This window comes from Branchiostoma belcheri, unplaced genomic scaffold (genome assembly GCF_001625305.1).
Source record: "Branchiostoma belcheri isolate BF01 breed outbred unplaced genomic scaffold, Haploidv18h27 scaffold68, whole genome shotgun sequence".
Classification (NCBI taxonomy): domain Eukaryota; kingdom Metazoa; phylum Chordata; class Leptocardii; order Amphioxiformes; family Branchiostomatidae; genus Branchiostoma; species Branchiostoma belcheri.
Window position 1 is genome coordinate 1,547,544 of NW_017804331.1, and position 18,269 is coordinate 1,565,812.

General features: G+C 44.2%; 1 pseudogene; it reads left to right on the forward strand.

The window, feature by feature from the left end:
• The first annotated feature begins 3,722 nt into the window (after nt 1-3,722).
• On the forward strand, nt 3,723-17,913 carry LOC109484004 (annotated as a pseudogene).
• Nucleotides 17,914-18,269: the final 356 nt, after the last annotated feature.

The window sequence follows — 18,269 nt, forward strand, 5'->3', positions numbered from 1 at the left end:
TGATACGAAACGAGCAATCGCGATCGTTTTCCATCAGAGACATCACATTTGTGCCTCACAGATATCAGCATGCTATCAAATAGGGTTGATTCAACTTCCTACCAAAGACATTGACCCGAAAAATTGACGTTGAAAATCCAGTTTTGCTGCCACAAAATTGCATTGGGTGCACTTTTAAAGAAATTTACCACTAACACCACTTTGAAATCGTTATATTCCTGTAGTAACTTTATATTTATTTCAATAGTAAATTTAGCGGCGTGCTCATGATTCATGTACACCATTTCGCCGTGGGAAAGGCGACGTTTGTTATGCATGGCTCGGAATAACATCAATTGTATGGTATAGCTGTTTCTAATGCGTTTAAGAATCTCAATTGCGTTTGCGTTATTTCGCAGTGACGAAGGCGTCGGCCGAGCAACCAAACAACCATGCGTTTCCGGGCTCTTTTGGTGGCCCTGGCTGCAACTTGTTGCTACTGTCAGGGTGAGTATAGATAATTTGGTCACATCACAAACACACTGCACAATGGTATCTTTTACGCCTCACGATTTTGTTGTAAGTAATTTGTTTTAGGTGATCACCACATATGTTGCACTGCACTGAAACGTTTCAAGTTGATAGGAACACCGAGTATCTACAGCTTCTTCAAACTTAAGAGCATCGCTTGAGAAAAGAAGGAAGAAAAAGGCAGCAACCATTGAAATAAGAAATAATTATACAACGTTTCAAATCTGACCATGCAGACTGTCGTATTTAGCACTAATCCTGAGTAGTAAAATGCTTTTCTAGGGACGAAACGTTACGTTCTCTAAACTGAGACGTGTTTTTTATGATTAAGTGAATTTTAATGTTAATAACTAACGATGCATCTATGACCTGGTATGCAAATTTGTAAAATCTACGGAGCTGCACTGGTAAATATCAAGAAGGTTCAGACTAAAAATGTTTGTTGGTTAAAAATAATCCTATTGATTCATTCACTCACACGTCCAACCTATTATCAATTGTGGGAAACTCAGTGATAAAACTTGAGTCAAGAGTTCCGAGATCTCATACCTCCATGAAATATGGGCTTGCTTTGTCATAAATTTCAACATGTCCTCATTAATTATGCAAATAACCTCCACATTAACATTATATCTGCATAGTGGTGTTGACCTTTGAGTAACTTACACATATCACAAGGTATAAAAGTCCCATCATTCACCAATAAGGAATTTTTACAGAATTTTCGCATTAATTATGCAAATTAGGTCACCATTTGCATAATTGGTATCTGTTGATGTTCCACCTGCCACAGATTAAATAGATTTCATGTATTAAGGTACTATTACATAAAACACTGAAATTATAGCATTTTCTCATTAATTATGCAAATTAAGTCCTCATTTGCATAATTTTAATTATGTACAACTCTCTCTCAGCTACCTACACACCAAAAATGATGAAAATACGTTTTTCCTATCTGGACTTGTTGGCTTTTAAATATTTCGCCTGAAAGTGCCCTGCAGTTCCAGAACAAGCTGCTAGGGAGACCAAATTCACACCACTTATTTTTGACAGGATAAGCTATCTGTCACCAAAAAGTCAAGACCATAGCATGTTCAGAACAAAAGATACAAAACCGGAAGTTCTGCTGCAGTACCAAGGTCATCCACCAGGAGGCCCACATTTGACCTTGACCTTTGTCTTCCTAAGACTTACCAACATACCAAATATCATCACAATCCATAAAGGCGTTCTGAAGTTTGCTGACTACAAATGTGCGGAAACACAAACACACAGACACACAGACACACAGACAGACACGCCAAAAACAATACCTCCATTTTTCATGGAGGTAATTACATGTACCATCTTGGCCGAAGCAGGACCAAGGGGTAACAGGTCTGTTGAAAAGTCCCACGGCGTAGAGGCCTAATACATCAATAGGTCAGAGGGAAGAAGGCAACAAAAGCGCTATAATATTGACTTGGTACGTCGCAGGGGGCAACGTACCTCTCTCTGTCCTGACAGTCTGCAAACACCCGAACCGTGGGTACGGTAAACACCTACTATGGATCTCTGATAACGGCGACTTCTATGACAAACGCAAACACAGAAAGAATGCAGGTATCGAGGATTTACGTGACCCAGGCAAAGTCTTTTGCTCTCGTGCGCAGATTAGAGCTGCTGATGGCGCATTATTCAATGTCGGGAAAGGTTGTGGTATATGTCTGATTCGTCAAAACAGAGTCATAGTCCTATACTCAAAGTCCTAGCCGTTCAAAGATATGCGGTGATGACGACGACGACACACCCCGAATTGCTTGTATTCCTAGGAAATATAGTCCCAGAAACATACTGGTTACAGACATAACATATAGTCTTTTCTTCGCTGTTCATTCTACGGACTACCTGTCCCAGAAGACCGTTGATCGAAACTGGCCAATTTTGAAATTCATGATTTTTGTGTAACTTGGCCCAAGAGACCAGTGCTTTAAGGGACTCAGGAATCAAATTCACATCCACGGTTTAGTATAAAATTATGTGCAATGCTGCGAATACCAAACGCAGGTGCCTCGATAGGTAAGGCACTTTTGGGGGCAAGGACGCACTCAGCTGCATCGGCTGAACCAGAGAGAACAAGAATTCTGAGATCTCATACCTCCATGAAATACGTAGAGTTTGTGTAAACGTGTCGGGAGGATTGTCTCCTTGATTATGTAAATAAGGTCGTAATTAACATAATCTAGTTTGATTTATGGTTGTCCAAACTCAAATTACAATATGTTGTAATCTGCATGTGTTATTCCTATCTATTGGCAATGTCACATTTCAACATGTTCTAATTAATTATGCAAATGACCTCTATATTAACATAATATATGCATAGTGGTGTTAACCTTTACGTAACTTACACGTCACAAGGTTTAAAATTCCCATTATTTACTATTAATAAATCACAGAATCTTCAAACTAATTATGCAACTTAGGTCATTATTTGCATAATTTGTATCTGTTGATGTTTCACCTGCCATCGATTACATACATAACATGTATGACAGCACTATTATGTAAACGCTGTTTTTTTTTACAGAATTATGCAAAATAAATATGCAAAATATGTTGTTCCTTTCTTGACTTATCCACTTTAAAATATTTGGCCAGAAGCTCCCCTGCAGTCCCAGAACAAGCTGCTAGGGGGACAAAACTCACTCCAATTTTTCCTGACAGGAAAAGCTATCTGTAACTAAAAATCCAAGACCATAATATGTTGAGAACAAAAGATACAAAAACCGGAAGTTCTGCTGCAGGACCAAGGTCATCCACCAGGAGGCCCTTGATCTTTGTCTTCCTACAATCTACCAACAGAATAAATATCATCCATAAAGGCGTTCTGAAGTTATGCTGACTACAAATGTGCGGAAACACAGACACACACATACACACACACACACACTAAAAACAATACCTCCATTTTTCATGGAGGTAAAAATCCTGTTATCTCCCAGACACTATACTGTGCAGCTCAAGAATGAGCAAATAAATATGCAAGGCATGATGTAAGACAAGAAATTACTATTGAGCACCGTGTAATAATACAAAAAAATAGGAAACTATCATACTCTATGGCATTAAATAGTAATCAATAGTCGGTAAATATTTGTGTCTATAACCCAATCATCGAGCCCCTGTATAGCGTCTTTCGGTCAATATTGACCATGGTAGAATCCAAATTTACACCAGCATCGGCTATGGCTAAAGAGTACTACCGGCAAACGAGAACGACAGTCTATGCCGCATGTGACACATTTTTATCATGACTGTTGTGTTATCACACCTTCATGTGCAGGTCAACAAACCACCAGCCAGCTAATCACCTTGCAGCCAACACCAACGCTCTCAACATCAACGCTGGCTCCATCTTCTATTGATTTTGAGAGTTGGGGGATGGATGTTTCAGCCGCAAGCCCGGACTTTGTCTACATGACAACTACCATCCCGTCTACCAGTCTTAAACCAACCTCAGTTCGAGTAGAAATTATCCCAACTATGACTTTCCGCTTAGAACCTACCACACAATCAGCACTTACCCAAACCGTCTCCCTGTCTCCCTCCCCACTTTCTGCTGTCATTACAGCATCAACCACTCCTGACGTCACTACAACAACGGAACCAACCACTCCTGACGTCACTACAACAACGGAACCAACCACTACTGACGTCACTACCATAGAAACAACAACTCCTGACGTCACTACCACGGAAAAAACCACTACAGACGTCACTACAGGCGCCACAACAGAACCAGCAACTACTGACGTCACTACCACCACGGAACCAACCACTACTGACGTCACTACCAGGGAAACAGCCACTACTGACGTCACTACCACGGAAACAACAACTCCTGACGTCACCACCGCCACCACAGAAACAGCAACTACTGACACCACCACGGAAACGACCGCTCCAGACGTCACCACCACTGTACCAACTAGTCCTGACGCCACTTCCACTACAGAAACAACTACTCCTGACGCCACTACAGACACCACCACAGAACCAACTACTACGGACGCCACTAACACCACGGAACCAACCACTACTTACGTCGCTACCGCTGCAGCAACAACCCCTCCTGACGTCACTACAGACACTACGACAGAACTAACCACCACTACTGGCGTCACGACCAACGCCGCAGCACCAACGACTACTGAAGTCACTTCCACCCCCACAGAAACAACCACCCCTGACGCCACCACTGCAGCACCAGTTGCAACCACTCCTGACATCAATACCACCACAGCAGCAACCAGTACTAACGTCACTTCCACAACTCCAGCACCAACCACTACCGATGCCACTAACACCACCTCAGCAACAACCATTAACAGTACCACCATCCCATCACCGACCACTGCTGCAACCACCAGCCCGTCCTTTGCCTCAACCACCACAACCCCACCACCGACCACAACCCCAGCATCAACCGCCACAACCACCACAACCCCAACACCGACCACAACCCCAGCATCAACCGCCACAACCACCACAACCCCAACACCGACCACAACCACCACAACCCCAGCACCAACCACTGACAGACCCATCAGCTCGACCACTGCCACGGCCACCACCCTAGCTACTAACGCTACTAGTGCAGCAACTTCCCCAGCCATCACAGCCGGACCCATAACCACGGCAGCAGGGGGTATCGCCACTACTTGGCTCCCAACAACCACAGACGAAACGACGACAGAAACTGCGTTGGTTCCGTCAACTGTGCCTTTTCCCGAAGAAACCTGCCCTCCGGACAACAGCATGAAAAACATCACCCTGTGGCCGGTATGTGTAAGTCGGTATTTTCGCTTCAACGTGACGGAAAACACAGTGAATGAGCTGGTCGGCCGTATCGAGGCACCATTGCCTGCCGATGTAGAGGTCTTAACCAGTAATTTCACAATTAGCGATGACGACGACGCTTCTTTCTACTTCATGCTGACGAACTGTACAAACTCTTCCTGTTACATCGTCACAGCCCGGAGTCTGGATCGCGAATCCAGGGCGACGTTTACTTTCGAAGTACTCTGGTCCAAGGAGGTTTACTTCGCAGCCACTCGCGTCATCCTCCAAGATTGCTTCAGCATTCCGGTTGAAGTAAACGTGAACGACGTTAACGACAATCCTCCTGTCTTTAAACACAGCGCCATTGCGCCATACGTGCTGGACGAATCGCCACCGGGTTCCATCGTGGCAGTGCTGAGCGCCGAAGATGCAGATATTGGACAAAACGCTGCCGTGACATACAGTATCCCCCTGCCTCATTCAAACTATTTCTCGGTAGATAGTGAAGGCGTTGTGACCGCAAGGCTTAAGGTTAGTCAGGATGAGCTGTCGGGGCTCCTGAACGGCGTGAAGCTTCTGTTTGAAGTTGAGGCATCGGATGGCTTCTCTGCCGCACATGCAAACGTGTCCTTTGACGTACTGACGGTTCTGCCTGATGGGCCGACTCTCAACAGGTAATTTGTTTGGTACATATACTATTCTGTGTGTGTGTGTTTGTGTGTGTGTGTGTCTGTGTTTGTTTGTTTGTGTTTGTGTGTGTGTGTGTGCCTGTGTGTGTCTTTATGTCTCTCTCTCTCTCCCTCCCTTGCTGTCTGTATGTGTGTTGAATTCTGTCCAGATACGTAGTTAAGATCATGGTTTTAGACCTCCGTTAGCATAACCGGGTGTCTTGAACATGGACAGTATTCCACCAGACAAATCAAACCAGTAAACAGTTATTTTTTTCATTGCTGTAAATCATGATAATACAGGAGCGAACCTGTGGAAGTCACAGTTCTGGAGGAGCAGCCTCCCGGCACCTTTGTGGTGAATCTCCGGACCTACAGACCGTCAGACCCTCCTACCGTGGTCTACAGCATTGCCAACACAGCCCGAGGTTTCCAACTGGATTCCTCTTCGGTGAGTTCCGATCTCTCCTACATGTTAAGGCATCACTGATCCCGTGGTTTAAACCTGTCCAAACAGGTATCTCTTCATGCCGGCCAACTAGCCGAAACAACCACCTTTTCCTGATTCCGTATTTTGACTCTTTCTGTAGGCACAAGCATTAAGCGACCTGTCCAAGAAGGCCACCTGTTCAAGACGGTCCCCCTGGGTGGCCATATTGAGCAGGATTGACTTTATTTATCAGCATTTCATATTTGTTATATTTAACTTTTCATAGGGAGAAATCACAACCACTGAAGCTCTGGACAGAGAGACAAAGAGTAGCCATTACATCGTCATTTCTGCGTCAGATCCGGATTCTGGCAACTACGTCGCATCGGTGAGTTCGTACATAAATGTTACGATAACAGTTATGACGGCGGTCCGTCCATGCACAGTTTGAAATGAAGATGATGCCATTGAATGGTTAAACGTATCAGGACTACGACAACACATTTAAAATGCCTAAACGCTTAATTTGATGTAATTAATTGAAATTGCAACAGTGCAATACACGTGGGACACAGGCAGCTGTTGCTGGTGTAGAAACAAATACAGGACAGACAATGCTCATTTTCACTTAAGTTAATAAGTGGGGAAAGTCGTGTTAAGTGCCTTTCCCAAGGGCTGTGGTATGACAGGGCTCGAACACGGGGCCTCTTGGTTCCGAGTCGAACACTCTGCTGTTGCGCCACACGACCCCGCTTAAACGCTAGAATAGAAATTCGACCATTGACTTGAAAAGCACATTGCTTCTCATTCCATACTATATAGTTTAACTTTGATCCCAACTATCCAGGTTGTCACGGAAGTTACCGTTGATGTGGGTGACGTGAACGACAACTCTCCGGTTCTGTCCCAGACGAGGTATCGCGGACGGGTACCGGAGAACGTAGGACAGCTCGTCATCTTGGTGAGCTAGTCCAAAATCCTTCCATTAATTTCAGCAACCAACCATATATACATGTAGCAGTGACACCCGTGCTGTGCAATGCGAATCAGTCATGACAAACCATTTGTCACCGAAACGTCGGCTGTGAATAAAACACTTGTGTAAAAAAGAGCTTCTTTACTCAAAACTTTCATCAGGTATGTGACAGCTTGAATTGCAAAGTTCGCAGCCTATTGTTTAACAACAGCCGACGTTTCTATGATTGGTCGTCTGTCATCTTTATCATGGCAATCATAATTGACTGGTTAAGTGTGCACTGGAGCTATGTGTTACATCATCATCATCATCACCATACAGACGCACATTGCTCAGAAACCAGTAACACCTAGCTTCAGTGCACAGTGAACCAGCCATAATTGCCACGATGAAGATAGAGATGACAGATGGCCATTGACATGTCATCCCCTGTTTAACAAGTGGTTTTGAGAACTATGCCAATTAGTCCGAATCTTGCGAGCTGTCAGGAAAGCTAAGGTTCAAATACGGGGACATTTTTTACACAACCAACTACATTGATTCACATACTTTGATAGATTTAACACTTTCTGACCTTCAGGATGGCATCGGGATCACCGCGTCAGATTATGACATTGGAGACAACAGCCGCATCACCTACGAGCTGCGCTGTTGCCACGACCTCTTTCGAATCCACCAGGAAACAGCCGAAATCTGGGCGCAAAACTCGTCTCTGTTAGACCGCGAAAACGTTGCCGTGTACGATCTAATAGTAACCGCCCGAGACAACCCTGTGGACTCTTCATCACGCCACGAAAGTAACGCTACGGTCACCATAGACATTGTGGACATGAACGACAACCCTCCGATTTTTCAGAACGGCTCCCATCTCAATATTTCAATCCCGGAGGACGAAAGCCCTGGCGTCGCTCTCTTCATGGTAACTGCCACAGACGCAGACTCGGGCACCAATAGTAGCATTTTCTACACCATAACCTTGGGTGGTGACGGTAAATTCACGATCAGCCCCACGACAGGACTGCTCAGCCTTGCGGGCGAACTTGACCGCGAGGCCAAGTCCATGTACAGTATCGCGATCGCCGCCAGCGACGGCGGAAGTCCACCGTTGACGAGCGAGGAGGAGTTTCAAATGCAAGTCACTGTTCTAGACGTTAACGATAACGAACCAGAATTCCTGCAGAACATATACTACATCACCATCGATGAAGAGAGCGGCATTGGTAGTAACATTGCAAATATAACAGCTCTGGACGCTGATGAAGGCTCAAATGGCCAAGTTAGATACGCGATATCCAATTGCGCGCCGCATTTCTCTATCGACAGTACTACGGGGTCCATGTATGTCCAATCACGGCTTGACTATGACAATACCACACTTTTAAGATCGTATAGTTGTAACGTCAACGGGACAGATGGAAAGTACACTTCTACTGCCCTGGTTCAAGTAGAGGTTGAGGACATAAATGACAATCCTCCTGAGTTTGGCGCGGAAGGCGGTTACTCCACACAGATTCTGTATAACGAAGAGCAGGCTTTACCCGCTATAGTAGCCGCGGTTGACGCAACGGACAGGGACAGTGGGAGGAATGGCGACATAGTATTTAGCATTCATAATACCAGTTGCGATGTAAATGTCACTGCCAATTTCACTGTCGATGGGTCTACCGGGATCATTCGGTTAGATGGGATCCATGTACAGGATCAGTCTCTCCCGGCGTGGTGCAATATAACAGTGATTGCGACTGACCAAGGCGTCTCGAGTTTAAGTAGCACTGCGATGGTATCGGTAGAAATTACGGAACCGACAGGGGACACATCTAAAGTTACTTTCGGTGACAACACTGCATTCAGTGGATTCGTGGTGGAAAACTTAGCCAACGAGCAGTATATTGTTCAAGTCAATGCAACTGCAGCAGGGACGGGATGTGAAGATGAGCTACGGTACAAATTCGCATCGTGGCAGACTGTAGACTTTGAATTCGCCATCAACGAGACAACCGTAAGTTCGCCGCACTTTTTCATCCATGTACCAAATTTGTAACAGTGGACACAGTTGGCTATCTAGGAAGGTTGTAAATTATAATCTCCCCTTTAAGCCCCATATTTGACACTCCCGGAGGCCAAAATTGATGCATGGAGCGAAGTAATGGATACATTCTATTAAAAAGCTTTAGACCATAGTCATTGTAGCCTGGTTACCAAACCTATTATAGCTCCCAAGACCTACATCCTTTCCGCATAAAATCCTCTACTTGCAGATAGGACTCGGGAGCTATGATAGCTTTGGTAACCAGGCTATAGTCATTGATACCTTTGCACATAATTTGTTTAGCACAGCCAAAGAACAATATTTGTCCACAGGGGGACGTCACCTCGAAAAGTGTCACATTTGATCGAGAACTCAAGGCTACCTACGCGTTTGCAGTCGTCGCGGAAAACACCTGCACAGATGACGACAAGCGGCGATTTGACTACACATCGGTTAGTAATTTTGAGTTCCACTTTGCGATGTTACAGATTTGACTGAAGATTTGGGTACCATGTTGCTGTTGCTGGGGGGAAATCCTGTCTCAGTGCCATCTCATGATTGCCATGATATGCAAGAAAAGTTACTAAAGCAACTGGATAGATTTTAAAAACTGTTAGACGTTGCAAGTAGCATCCAATACTTTTACAAGATGCTACTTGAAACGTCTGAAAGTTTTCAAAATCTATCAATTTTCTTGAAAAATTCTTGTACATCTCATTACCTGGACGTCTCACCATCATCGAGGGGCCATGTCATGGTATCATTTTCCTTCCTACCAGTATGGAGTCAATTTTCATCGTGCAAATGATGATGTATTTTTCGTGCGTCTGGTCCCTTTACCCAGGTGATAGTGCACGTGAATGACACAAACGACGAGAAGCCAACCTTTTCCCGCAGCACGTACAAAATGGAGGTTGAGGAGGAAATGTCCGGGCTCGTGGTCGGGAGAGTGAGGGCTGAAGATCGCGACGAAGGGTCCAACAGCGCGATCAGCTACAGAATCGTCGGCGGCGATGTTGGTATGTACTTATTTTCAAGCAGATGTTTCGATGGCCGCAAAAGGCAGCATCAAAGTGGCCAGACAGTATGTGGCAAATGGATACTGTCTGACCAATTTGATACTGCCTTTTGCGGTGACTGAAACATCTAATTGGCAATTGGGTATGTACGGCAATGTCTACATCATCATCATCATCATCATCATCATTGGTCGACCGTATTGCTTGTTGTCACCGCCTCTTGCAGGGTTACCATTTCGCTGGCTATTACGGAGCGCGCCTAGACTCAATGTGGGTAAATGACCGTATGAAATCTCCAAGCAGATTGTCAAGGGTAATGAGAGTCTATTGGCCGGCTGTAACCAGTTAGCCTAGTTACAGACGGCCAATGAGCTCCCCTTGCTCACGTAGAATCTGCTTGGAGATTAGAATTATCGTGTAAATCATCATGTGGCTGATACGAGACAGGGGTTCGCCAGGCCTCTGTATCTGTTGATTTGAAGCGAATTTCCAACTCCACCACCAATGTCGACATATGCAAATAGCGTACAATCATTACCATATATACGTTTTGTCCTTTCAGGTGAAGTCTTTGTCATTGATGCCAACGGGACTATCGGCACAAGCAAGGCCCTGGATAGAGAGAAGATTGGTGAATATCAGATAAACGTGATGGTATGTACAACTCTAGATCAGTGTGGGCTCTACTTGATTGTCCAGGGCGTCCAGAGAAGCTAATATAATAGTATGTATGTTGCTTCATAATTTGTTTCGAAGAAAAAAACACATTGTTTTTGGTGTGTTTCTTCTCCAGACAAAAATGCCAATTACCTGGACCAGACTGCTGTCACCATAACTGGTAACTGGTGTTGTAGTAGACACCCTGTGGCGTTGAGTTATATTTTTAGGTAGCAAGTGGCAGCACAGAGTTGGAGAGAGGCTGGTTACCACATATATGAATGTGTTTGAGTAAGAATGAACAGAGCAGTAGTGTGTTACGCTACACCATGCCCACGTGTAAACAGTATGCATTTTCTTTGCAAATGTTACATTTCTAGTCAAATACATAATACAATTGCTGCATTGTTGTCCAGGCATCGGACGGAGGGCAACCAGCACAGAGCAGCACTTGTGGTGTCAATATCACGGTTCTGGACATCAACGACAACCCGCCTGTTTTTAATGAATCATCATCTGCTGTCGTCGTCCCAGAAGATCTGGCCAGGTTTTCGACGGTGAGAATGTTAGTTACTCATACATAAAAATGATAGAGGCTGTGTCCAGACAAAGAAACAGAAATCTTCCCATCATTTTGGGTATGGAGGTTCATATTTTTATTGTTATGTAACGTTACCACTACAGCTGAATGTGACTGTCAGAGCAACTGACAAGGACGAGGACGAGGACCCAATTACAAACGGAAGAGTGACGTACTCACTGATGGGAGAGGGATGGCAGACATTCAAAATCGAAGGTGACCCATTCATAAATATGTTGACCGTTAAACGTTTGCATGCATTTTAATTTATCAACTACAAAACCGGCTTGTGCTTGGGGTACGAATAACGTATATAGAAATGACATATCAGTTCATTCTAAACAATTATAACTGCAAACGTACAGAAACTGGTACAGGGTTTATGAGCTACTTGTTTGTGTCCCAACAAGCCAATTTCAAACGTTTGAACACATTGATTTGGCAAAACACTAACTTTAACTTGTTCAACATATTGCATTGACTCTTTTACACGTCTTTTAAGTTGATAGTTTTGTTAAAACTGCCATTTACAGTATTTACAGGGCTGATAAAGAATTACATTCAACTTACAACTTTTCATTGTGGTTTCCATTAAAACTTATCTTCAACCCATCTTCTTCTCTGGTTCATTTGTTCACATCACCAGAAAATACTGGAACGATCGAACTGGACCAACAACTAGATTATGAGAACATCACTTCCTACGACCTCACTGTCATCGCAAAGGACGGCGGACAGCCATCGAGGAACTCCAGCATCCCATTACTGATAACTGTAACAGACGTTAACGACAACTCACCCGTCTTCGAACGACATGACTACAACGCCTCCGTACCGCGTAACGTGGGCACAGATGTGGCTGTAGTCAACGTCTCTGCAACGGATGGAGATTCGGGTCAAAACGGGGCTGTTTGGTACAACATCACGAGTAAGAAAAGTTGTCTTGAGTCTAAAAATCATTTTTGTCTCTCACAATAGCCTTAACGGTTTGGCTTTAAACTGCTTCATGTAATATTAAAAATGCTTTGAAATTTCACTTATTTTGCACAATTTGTACTTCGTTATTTTGCTTAATCCACTCACATCAAAAACATTAAGTGCACATGAACAAACATGTAAATGTGATACTCACAGGTGTGTTGATGTCTTGGCACATTGGATATGGATACTATGTACAATCTTTCAAATCGAAGATGATGAATTGAATACAAATGTTGAGGTTCTAACCCATACTTTTACTATCCAGGTCTATTCGCTGCTGAAAAGGAGATCGAGACCAACTTGTTCCAGATACACAACGTGACCGGTGCGATTTATGTCACAGAGGACTTCATCAGAGATACCAGTTCACGTCAATACGTTCTTCTGGTTAGGGCACTGGACATGGGCAATCCGTCTTTGAATGACACCACAAAGGTAGGCAAACTAGACAGGTAACGTTTGCAAATCAAGTGTACAATGTTTATATGGTCACATGGTCTAGCCGCCTAACAAACTACTGCTCTGTTTACTCTTACTATATATGTATGTATGTATGTATGTATGTATGTATGTATGTATGTATATGGATGGTGACTAACCCCTTCGACTCTGTCCTGCCACTTCCTGCATAATGTAATCCAACACCACGGGGTGTCTGCTACAGCACCTGTTGCCATGGTCCAGGCTATTGACCATATTTATTTTGAAGGGAAGAGGAGTAAGCAGAGCAAAAACAATGATTACCTTCTTGGAAGGTATACATGCATAATAAACTCAATGTTCATTCTAGGGTGGTAGACAGATGTGCCAAGATGTACATTACCGCACGACCTGTAATGTTGTGGGATTACATTTTGCGTTTGCTCCCTGTCACAGGTTTCTGTAGAAGTTTCCAACACCAACTTATACCCACCTGAGTTCCGCAACGTTCCTCCAAGTCTCACCATAACTGAAGATGACGGGAGAGAAACATGGCGGCAACCCAAGTTCGTCATGCAGGTCACGGCAACTGATAACGACACAGAATCTGAGCCTGAGGGAAAAGTCGAATTCCGCCTGGCCTCAGGTATTCTTGTATTCGTGTCTTATTCAACTTTATTATGTTTACTTTTGCAGAGGGAAAACATATGTCTTCGGCTCTATTTTTCCTGGACGCATGTGGTGTTGGATTACACTACAATGACACCATGTGGAAACATGCCCATATGAAACGTTTTAAAATGTCCAATTGTCCATTTTCAGGCCTCTCTTCAGAACTGTTCTCTGTCGAGCCGGATTTCATTGAAGATGACTCGCAGTTCACTGCAGAAATATGGACAAAGTCAGAACTGGACCGGGAGAAACACCCAGAAGGCATCATCCTGCAGATACTAGCCATAGACCAGGGTGTGACGCCCAAGACCAGCACTGCAACAGTCAAAATCACGCTGGAGGATTTGAACGACAACCCTCCAGAACTGCACCTTCCTGAAGAGGCTGTAATCGTCTCACAGGTTAGTACATGTACATGTACATGGGATGGATGCTTCTACAAGTGTTGCCATTTTGTCAGATATTACTCTATTACACCAGCACGGATGGTAAATGTTTGTTCACAAATTTAGTAATAATGATCATCCCATAAAATCTTTTTTTAAGTCTTTTTTATGTCTTTTGATCTTTTCAGTCCTCAGAAGTCGGGACATTGGTAGTTGAAGTGAATGCAACAGATCCTGATGAAGTGGGACAACTGAACTACCAGATAAGTCAAATAGTAACCCTACCAGATAACTCTATTGATACCGGTACCCTGGTTTTAAATCCGAGTTCAGGAGAGATAATTCTACAGACAGAAATGCAAGAGTCGATTGAGGACATCATAAAGGTCGTTATTGTAGAAGTGCAAGATTGGGACCCAGAGAGTCAAGATCGGCTGGGGACAGAAAGAAAATCTGGATCCCTCACAATCAAGTTTAGGTATGACAACCCAAACAAACACGCTCCCGTGTTTAACGAAGCCCGCTACGAAATGACGCTAGCTGACTTTCCACCTGTTGGTACACATTTTACAAATCTCAACATCTCTGCTTGTGACATGGACTGCCCTGAGTCCTGCAATGAGAGCCCAAGTCAAGTTACAAACTGCAGTTAAGGAGGGAACGTATCGTCTACAGCATCACGGAAAACGTGAGGGACATCTTTTCCATCGATTGAAAAGACAGGCGTCATCAGCACAGAGTATCTCTTCGACAAAACAAACTACACCCTGGTCATCGCTGCCACTGACCAGGCTGATATCCCTCGCTCGGGGACGGCAACGGTCCAGGTGTTTGTTGCACAGAGCACCACTCAAACTCCACCACTGACTACCCAAGGGCCATGTACTGACGGTGTTGCACAGGCACAGAACGAACTACTCACCTACGTACTGTACGGAGTCGGGGCTGCGGCCGGTTTGCTTGTCCTGATCACCGGTTGCGTCACCGGCAAGCTCGTCACCAGTCTCCGGCGCATGAAGACCATGTCCACCGCCCACCTCACAACCCCTGCTTTCAGGCACCCGGGAGCGTACGAGTATCTCTCGGCTAAGACGGACTACGCGTACGCAGAAGGGACGGGGGAAGAAGACGACAGCCTGCCACCTGTGCTTCCACCGTCCCACACTCGGCCCTCTCTGGAACTCCAGAAGACCCTCTGGAACAAACTACAAGTATCCCCAGGTTGTCTCGGGCGGGGATCGGATACTACTCACCCCCGATGGAGATGACTTCACTCCCCGGCTCTTCCAGAGGTATGTACCGTGTTGCTGGGTTTTAAGTTTTTTTTCTTAATATGTATTTGTTTATCTATTGGACTTAACAGATTCAAAAACACGACATCTGTAAGGAGCTGGCAACAGAAACTTTCTGGTTCCACTAAACAACCCAAAGTCAGTGTAAAATGCACTAGTTGCGTGTTAACCTGAGAGTCACAAAAACGTACAACAGAATATGATTACATACGTAAACAATTTCATCATATTGGTGAATGATTGAATAGTAAAGTTCTTTTTATTGACAACCATTTGCATATTTACGAGCTGTTGTTTCGATGACCATCTGTCATCTTCATTCTGTCAGCTGCTATAATCACCAGCCCAGACGAGGACGACAGACACTCATCCTAACGTCAGCTCTTGTTAAACAAATGGTTGTGAATAAAAAGAACTTCACTATTCAGAATATGATTACTTGGTATTTATTTCCACCATGTTCTCCAGGGTCCAGGGAACTGCTGAGGAGAAATGATGGAGACGACCTCAGCATCAGGGATGGGGGATATCTGGACATTGCATCATCCAGAGATGATGGATATCTAGATATGGCCTCATCTGGGGATGACGGATATACAGATACAAGGGCCGCTAGGGATGGGGGATATCTAGATATGGCTTCATCTAGAGATGGAGAATATCTGGATATGGCTTCATCAAGGGATGACGGATATCTGAATATGGCGTCATCTACACCAGACTACGTCAACCAACATCACGACCCTTACTTGAAACCCCAGGACGACACCTCTCGTGAAATAAGGTGGGTTGAATCTTAGGACCTGCAAAGTACAAATCTACACTAGCAACGACTTTCATACATTTTGTAGATGAACCGATGCACAAGCCGGTGTGTTACGCTAAGGGCGGTAATACCGGCTATACTAATACAGATACAGATGCTCCACATACAAGGTTAAGCGCCACCTTTGTGACCGATTTGTGTGAGCAAAAAACTATTGAACTTTCTCTGTATGTCTGTGAAGATTGGTGGCCTTGGGTATGATTTGTACAGCCTAGTTGTTATGTTGTTAAATTGAAAACTATATAAGGCATTCATGAACTTCCATGGGCTCCATACTAATTCACAATTTTTTGCAACTGCAACAGAGCATTAGACAACTAATGCAACAGCAATTTAAAACTGGTGTTTACCTCACTCACAGGTATGGATACATACCACTAAACACAAGGGACAGCAGTGAGCAGCTTCCATACAGCGATGACTACAGCAGCCACAACAGGCAAGGTGATGCACAGTATGGATATCAAAGCCTCCAGTCCAGGACACCAGTGGATAACAGTGGTGAGCACGACAGGCCAGACTATGTAAGGTCTGGGCGCAGAAGTCACCAGTCCATGGACCCAGTGATGAGCAACAGTCGCCGGCAGCAAGACTTGAACAACCGACGTGCTTCTCGGGTCACGGACCGCAGAGGCCGTCACTCCCACCAGGAGTCTTCAAGACCACAAGACCAGGACCAAAGTGCCGGCAAACCCTGGCAGTATGTCGACATTCACGCACTACAGAACAGGAAAAGCAGCCAACCACATCACCGAATCCACGGAGGGACAAGAGACGAAGAACGTTCTCGGGGAGTCAACCAAACACCCGGACGCTTCTCTCACAACCAGTTGCAGGAAGGAGAAGTGGACCTTTGGGGACAGTTTAGTTAAGGATGAAATGGAGATTTGGTACCGACCACTGTCAACTAATGCCAGCTTTATCTCTTTTAAAAGGACTGGGAATCATGTAATGGTTCAAGAATTTACATGTTATGGGTACCAGAACTCAATGAACGAACTGATGCACAAACATCATCATCAAAACTCACCAGAAAGTTGTTAGATCACATGATTGCCAGCTATAGTACTATTCTAGAATCTCTGTAAGGAGTGAATAACATTTTAAACAAGAATGTGGTTAAGCAATCCAACATTTATTTCCTACTTGGCAAAATTTGTCAGTACGATTAATCATTAAGATCCTTGATAGTGCAATGTGTCATAACTGCAACTGTGTCTTGTGGCTGAGAGCAGTTGTTGCCATTAAGTCATGTTGCCATGAAGCTAGGAATCTGGCACATCAGATTCCATGTCTAATACCTCAGAACATGTCCATCCACCAGTAGAGCTGTAGATGGTAGAAAACAGGGTTAGTTCTGTGTTTTAGCATCTCAGGCAAGTTTGACCACTAGACCAAATTTACCTACTGACCAATGCTATTCACTCATTCTTTTGTATATTAGTGTAATACAAGCTGAAGCTCAGGAATATTCTGTTTCTATATTAGTCAATTTAAGTATAATTGAAGGGAGCACACTGTCACATCAGCTTTTTACAGACTCATTTGAGGTACTAAAATTATAGCTTAAGTCAAAAGCATACATGTACAATCTCCTAAGTGTCCAAAACCCTATTCACTTTTGTAAAGTCTTAATTACAATTTCCAGCTCACCTCTGCAAGGTCACACCTTTCCAGCCGGACCACCAACCCACCTGGTATCTGGTGCATTGACTTCATACATTTCAGTCAACCATCTAAAGAAAAAATAAAGCAACCATCAACACTTGCAGGATGAGTAATCTACAAGCAGATTTCTTAGAGGAAGGGGATGATCAAATTGGCCACCCGAGCTACCTCATAGGTTACAGGTGGCCAATATAGACTGCCCTTGCTCCCGAGAATCTGCTTGAAGATTATATGATGAGGTCATACTTAATGTGATTACTGATTCTGAAAAAATGCTGGTACTGAAGTTCACATAGGCAAATTGAAAGATAAATGTAGGAATTTGTGA